At 44.7% G+C, this 6,958-nt stretch overlaps 1 non-coding gene across 1 annotated transcript; it reads left to right on the top strand.

The window, feature by feature from the left end:
- The first annotated feature begins 2,874 nt into the window (after window positions 1-2,874).
- On the top strand, window positions 2,875-2,947 carry TRNAM-CAU (transfer RNA methionine (anticodon CAU)). The gene has a single exon. It is a non-coding gene; the product is annotated as a tRNA-Met (tRNA).
- The last annotated feature ends 4,011 nt before the right edge of the window (window positions 2,948-6,958 follow it).

Raw genomic sequence — 6,958 nt, 5'->3', positions numbered from 1 at the left:
GTCCTCCATTGCCTGATAGCCTGCATCTGGGCTGGTTGCACCATACATTTTGCTGTGTGTGTGTGTGTGTGTGTGTGTGTGTGTGTACGCGCGCACGTGTGTGTGTTTCAAGCAGCAGGCAAAATCTGTCCTTTTTAGTTGATCTTGAGTGGAATTCAACCAGTACGCTTTCCCGGTGCACACTGAATAATCACACAGTGATTTGCTGATGGGAAAGTGAGACACTGAAAGGTTAAAGGTCACAACCGATCCATCCCCCAGTCATGATGCCACCTCCTGGTGGAGGAACACGTGCTTCTCATGTCTTCACGAGAGCAATTTTCAGTGGAATCCTTCCAACTCAGCCCAATGCTTGGCTCTAATCATATTTATAAATGCTAATAGGAGTTGCAATTGCAATTATGCTAATCTCTTTGTTTAGGGCCAACTGTTACAAGCAATTATGGTCAATGAGTTCAATTTGTAAACTGGAATTTAGGAATTCTAGCCACTTAAATATACCTCTGTTTTAGGCAGATTGCCTGTGACATTTATGACTAAAGCTATTTACTTTCAAAATATCCTAATGAGACATATATTAAGACTTATAAAAAGTCTTCATATTTATTTTCCTTTGATGGAACAGAAAAGGAAAACATGCCTGCAGTCAGATTTTTGGACTATGTATTAGATGACAAGGATTCTGTGAAATTATTCAGAAATATTTTGGAGGATGTGTTCTGAAGAACCCACCCAGCTCCGGCCCAGAGACTGTATAGGCCCTGCAGAGGCACTGATTAGGAAAAACCTCATATCCTGGATGGTGGCAAATAGGAGAGTTGGTGGCATGGGGAGGCAGTGGGAGACAATTAGGATAGGAAATTAAACACACGTAAGATTTCTTCATATATGCGGGGCACCTGTCTAGCTCGGTCAGAGCATGCGACTCTTGATCTCAGGATTATAAATTCCAGCCCCACGCTGGGTGTGGAGATTACTTAAATATTAAAAAAAAAATCTTTACATTTGCTTTTCATACATTCATTTGGGCATTCATAAAATGTAGATATGTTGAGTGGATTTAGAAGTAGATGTAGGCAAGATTCTGAAGCATAAATTATTCTCATTGGTAAACTGAGAACTATAACTGAGATGGTCTTAAAGGCAATTGCTTTTTCCAAGAGTTTAGGATTCTCCGATCCTCAAGCCCAGGCCTTTTGAGGCTCTGGGACCCCATGCTGGCTGGGGCCACCCACAACCCTGCTTGCGGTGCCCGGCAAGACCCTACCAGTGTTTAATCTTCTCTCCCAGTTGTCAATGGAGACCTTTCTCGTAGCCCATTTCCTAAAGGCGCCATCTCCCCTGCCCCTTCCCAGCTCGTGATCTGTCTCTCCCCCTCTCAAAAGTAAATGAACGTTAAAAAATGTTTTAAAAGTACAAATTTGTTTAAGTCTTTGTATTTTATTTTATATGATTTGCTCAAATATCTAGTGATCCGTGCATTCTGCTCATGTTTATGCATGAGGCACTAAACAGCTATTTGCTAGAGCTCTGTGCTCATGGGTGGTCTTCCTTGTAGGATGATCTTGCTGCACTATTTTCTTGGAGGAGATTCCTGATGTCAGTTTTGCCTGCCTTCTCTTGAGCTGGTCATATTCCAACACAGAATGAACTTTTAAGCTGAGGTCCAAACCTGACTCCCAGTATTTTGGGAGCCAACTAGGGGAAAATGCTAGAGAAGCTCTATGTTGGACATTGGTATGTGGCTCCATTTTTGGTGTGGCTCCCCACACTCAGTGGGCATGACGTTTCTTGTCCAGAGACCTTCTTCTGTTTTACCTTTTAGAGAAGACCACCTCCAGGCATCTCCTGGGGAGGGCAGGAGAATTTTCCTGGTGCTCGGATTTGGGGAGGCCACCTGAGGATCTCACTATTTATTCAGCAAACTAACTAGAGCCAATTTTCTGTCTTTAGCCCCATCTTTACCTCTACTTTTGGAAGTAGGTGGCGCTACCAGCTTTTGAGTTTCTGGAAGGTTCTACAAAGACAGGATTTCCATGACATTGCTTTCCAGCTTCCAAATTTGTTGCTATTTGTCCTTTCTCCTCTCCCTTTGTCTTTTGCACTTATGTCTTTTTTGTAAGTTTATTTATTTTGAGAGAGAGAGAGACAGCACGAGTGGGGGAGGGGTAGAGGGAGTGGGAGAGAAGGACCTCACGCAGGTTCTGTGCGTCCCGGAGTTCGGACCCATAAAACCGCGAGACCTTAACCTGAGCCGAAAGCTGAAACTAAGAGCTGGACACTTAACTGACTAAGGCGCCCCTGCACTTATGCCTTTCAAAATCCTTTTCCTGTTATTTCATGAGGCTTCGGGAACAAGTGGCCACAGGTAGGTATGCTCATTGCCCTATTTTCACTCAGAAGTTTTGTTTGATAATTTTTGAACCTGACCGTCTAGCACCTTGACTCTGGTTTTTCTAGAATGAAAAAGCTTCCAATACCCAAAGAAGAAGGGATACTGGTGCCAAAGTTGACAAATGTTTAGTTTTTGTAAGTATTTATAGGCTTATATACCCTATAATATATATATATATTATATATATACCATTCTTTTAGACGAGCCTAGTACATTTTGATTCCTCTGCTTATGGGCTACAATGAACACAATGAGGTCTTTTCATTTTTCCAAAGCACACGTATCATTTGCTGAGTTATCTTCTAGATTACTTAGGAATCTACTGATGTGGGAGGAGATGTGGGAAAGGAACATTTTTGATGCTATTCCAAATCCACTCAATCATTGGCTTAACCAACAAAGATGAGCAGATACCTTTCTCTTTAAGGAGTTTACCACTTAAGAAGGCATTATGACTCACACTGAGGAATTGCACTGCAGCCCTCTTAGCGCAGCAGGCAGCGCGTCAGTCTCATAATCTGAAGGTCCTGAGTTCGAGCCTCAGAGAGGGCACAGCTGTTTTGCTGTGCTATAAAAGGATATTTCAAGAAAATAATAAAACCTTTCAGCAAAGGTGCTTAGAGGCCCTGCACATGGCCAGACAGATACAGGGATGCTCCCACAGAGGGAAGGGTAATTGCCTACATCCACAAGCAGACCATTCAACCTCACTCATAATAAAAGGAATGCAAAGCCACAACCAAAAGGAAGTTGTCCACTCTCGTAAGAATGAAAGAAGGGGCACCTGGGTGGTTCAGTCAATTGAGTGTCTGACTGTTGATTTCAGCTTATGATGCCAGGATACTGGGATCAAGCCCAGCATTGGGGAAAAAAAAGTGGGGGGTGATGGGCATGGAGGAGGGCACCTGTGGGGATGAGCACTGGGTGTTATATGGAAACCAACTTGACAATAAACTATTAAAAAATAAATAAATAAATAAATAAATAAAAAGAAATAAAAGTTAAAAAAAAAGAAAAAAAAAGTGGGAGCTTTGAACTTAGAAAAACAGCTCCAAATCTCACATCTCCCACTTCTTATCAGTGACCTGGGACAAAGATCTTGTTTTGTTTTGTTTGAACTTTTAGGGACTCATTCCTTATTTGAATAATAACACCTAACTGGTAAGGTTGATTGAACGTATTAAAAGATACTGGTATATTCCAATAAATGGAAGATTCTTATCCCAGATTTTAGCAAGTAATGAGGGGTCCAATAATTGACGCTCTTCATGGAAGGAGAAGGACCACAGAGGAGTGCTCTCACTGGTGCATTTTTCCTTTAGAAAAGCATCACCTGCATTGTCCAGAGATGACAGGGTGTGGCACTGCTGTCCAGGAGATGCAAAAGAATGATGGGTGCCCTTGGTGGCTCAGTCAGTTAAGCGTCTGACTTTCGCTCAAGTCATGATCTCATGGCTACTGAGTTCGAGCTCCGCATGGGGTTCTCTGTGCTGACAGCTCAGAGCCTGGAGCCTGCTTCAGATTTTCAGATTCTGTGTCTCCCTCTCTCTGACCCTCCCCCACTTGCACTCTGTCTCTCTCAAACATAAGTAAACATTAAAAATTTTTAATTAAAAAAAAAAGAGAGAGAATGATGACCCAGACACCACAGAAAACCTGCAAAGCCCCTGATCACCGACACAGACACATTGGCATCAGAAGAGTTCAATGAACACAGACGTGCATGATCCCTCGCCCGGCGGTGCGCTATGATGATCCCTCCACCGTTCGGTGGTTTCAGCACCGGAACAAAGAAGGTAGAGTCAAGATGACATAAATACACAATAAGGACTCTGAGTGGGGGCGATTCTCCAAGCAGGAGCCCCAAATCTGCCATTTCACCTTTCTCCCCAGGGCCTCTTTGGGTGCTGTTTCTGGTAATGTCCTACACTCTCCTAAACCCTCTTCTTGACTTGCCCTACGTTTCTGTACACTACACCCTCGCCTCCCCCCAAACAGGTTCCAAAGGAACACTTTTCCATATTTAACACAGATATTTACAAAGAGTGGTCACTTTGGGTCTGAAAATGGAAAAAAATGCATATGACAGATGGTCTTGATATTTGTCTTTTAAGGAGATAGATAGTGAGATAACAGATGAGCTGCTCATCTTTAAAAAAAAAAAGTTTTGCCATCATGGTGATGGGTGCTTTCGTGTTTGGTCACATTGTCATTCTGTCTACAGAGTTTCCCCCAAGTTCAATTTGACCACATTCCCCTGACCCTGCCCGTACGTATTCCACTGGAATACACACAGTGGAATATTATTCAGTTACGAGAAAGCAGGAAATGCTACCATTTGCCCCAGCATGGATGGGCCTTGAGGGCATCACGCTAAGTGGGATAAGTCAGACAGAGAAAGATAAATACTGGATCATATCACTTATCTGTGTAATTTTCAAAAGGTAAACTTGGTGAAAACAGAAAGTAGAATGGTGGTCAGCAGGCGTTGGGGGGGTGTCACTTAAGGGTACAAACTTGCTTTTAGTAGATAAATAATTACTGGAGGTCTAACGCACGGCATGGAGGTAATAGTCATCCATACTGTATTATGAACTTCAAAGTTTCTAAGGCACTAGATCTTAACTGTTCTCACCACAAAAGAAAAGAGTGATGCTATATATAGAGGTATAGTTGATGCTACGGCGGTAATCATATCGCAGTATACAAATGTGTAAAGCCAGCACGTTGTACGCCTTAAATTTCCCCAATGGTATATGTCATTTATGTCTCAATAATAGCAACAATAATAAAAAGATTAGGACAGAGAAAGAAAAGCTGGGCACATGGGCGTTAACTCTACTCCTCTGACATCGTGGATGGTCAATGATGTCAATGACCTGATTGAGCTGATTTTCTTTCCAGCCCAGGTGGCCAAAAAAGAGTGCAAGAATGACTCCAGTTGGGAGCATGAGAGCAACCCATCATCAGAGATGTTCCAGGAGAACATCGTAAGGAAATGGCAGGGTTATGATCTAACCAAACGAAGTTAGGAATGTCCAGCCAGCGTGAGCTGAATCTGAGCTCCTGAGTTCCTACTGTTACATTAACACTTGCAGCAAATCTGGGTCCCCATTTCCAGAGGCTGGGAGCTGGCCGGTGCCATCATGTCAGGTGCGGAAAGCTTTGTCCTTTTTGTAGAGCAAGTGCCCATTTTAGAATCTGAAAGCTTCTGACACCTTTTAGGGTCAAGCAGACACTCCTGGTGGATGCACATACCAGAAGACTGAAGTCAAACTGTCCTTTTTGCCTGAGCACACAACCAAGAGAACATTCTCGGCAACCGAAAGCATAATGAATGTGATCCAGCTCTCCTTGTACTGAAAAAGAAAGGAAGGAAGGAAGGGAGGGAGGGGGAGAGAGAGAGAGAGAGAGAGAGAGAAAGAAAGAAAGAAAGAAAGAAAGAAAGAAAGAAAGAAAGAAAGGAAGGAAGAGAAAGAAAGAAAGAAAGAAGAGAAAGAAAGAAAGAAAGAAGAGAAAGAAAGAAAGAAAAAGTAGAAGAACTGAATCTGGGCCAGTTAATACCACAGTCCACTTTTGTGCCCAAGACATTGAATCTGCATTTGGAGGCCCTTTCCCAAAGATGATCTGTGCCTGAAGGGAAGGCTTAGCCTGTTCCTGGCTTGTCTTTTAAGGCCCCCTTACCTTGGAGCCACCTCTTTATACCAGCAGCAACACCCCAAATTAGTCTCCATTCACAAATCACCTCCGATGCGGCCTCTCTGGGAAAATGAAAAGCCTACTTAACTAAAGGAGCACCGGCTGCCAAGAAGTTGGCTTGGGAGAATGGCAGTAATTAAATGATGATAATATTTAGGATGGAGCAGGTATAACAAAGCCTCCTTTGTTATACCTTCTTTGTCTCAGGTGGGGACACGTTAACACATCGCCTCTGTCTGGGAAGGGAGGAAGGGAGCCATGGCGGGGGTGTGAGAACGGGGAACTGGAGAGCCTCGGCGGGGGTGGGGGTGCTGACTTCTCAGGTCCTGCGGAGAGGCTGGTGCTGGGAGCGAGAGCAGTTTAATATGAATTTTCATCAGACACGGGCCCTGTGGCATTTCAGCCTGAGATGTATCAGAACAGGTAAGGGAGGAAACAAAGCCACGCTCTTTGTTAAATGGTTTACTGTCTGTGCGAGGAAAGGCAGGCGGGGAGGGGAGTGCAGGGTTTGGAGAGAAAGGAAAGAAGAACTATTCGTTGGGCTGGAGATGTGAGGACCCTGAAGCTGTCCCCACAGCCTCCAGCCTCCCTGTGGGTCCCCCCCCCCCCCCCCTCCCCGCTCCACCTCACACCGGTGGCAAGATGGGAGGCTGGGCCCCAGGGACCAGCCTTCCCTCTCTCCAATCATGGGATCTCGTGAGCACTGCTAACCCACCCACCATACACCTAGGAAGGGGAGCAGCCCAGCCGCCAGCCTGCTGACCCCACCCACGTCACGGATGGGGGTCTGGCTGCCCACCCGGTTGGCCTGGAGGTAGGAGCGCCACGCACTCGTTTGCCTGCTGAGTGTGTACTTGTCTCACG

The sequence above is a fragment of the Crocuta crocuta genome, unplaced genomic scaffold (genome assembly GCF_008692635.1).
Source record: "Crocuta crocuta isolate KB4526 unplaced genomic scaffold, BGI_CrCroc_1.0 scaffold140, whole genome shotgun sequence".
NCBI classification, from domain to species: domain Eukaryota; kingdom Metazoa; phylum Chordata; class Mammalia; order Carnivora; family Hyaenidae; genus Crocuta; species Crocuta crocuta.
The sequence above is the reverse complement of the archived record's forward strand: the minus strand, read 5'-3'. Positions and strand labels throughout refer to the sequence as shown.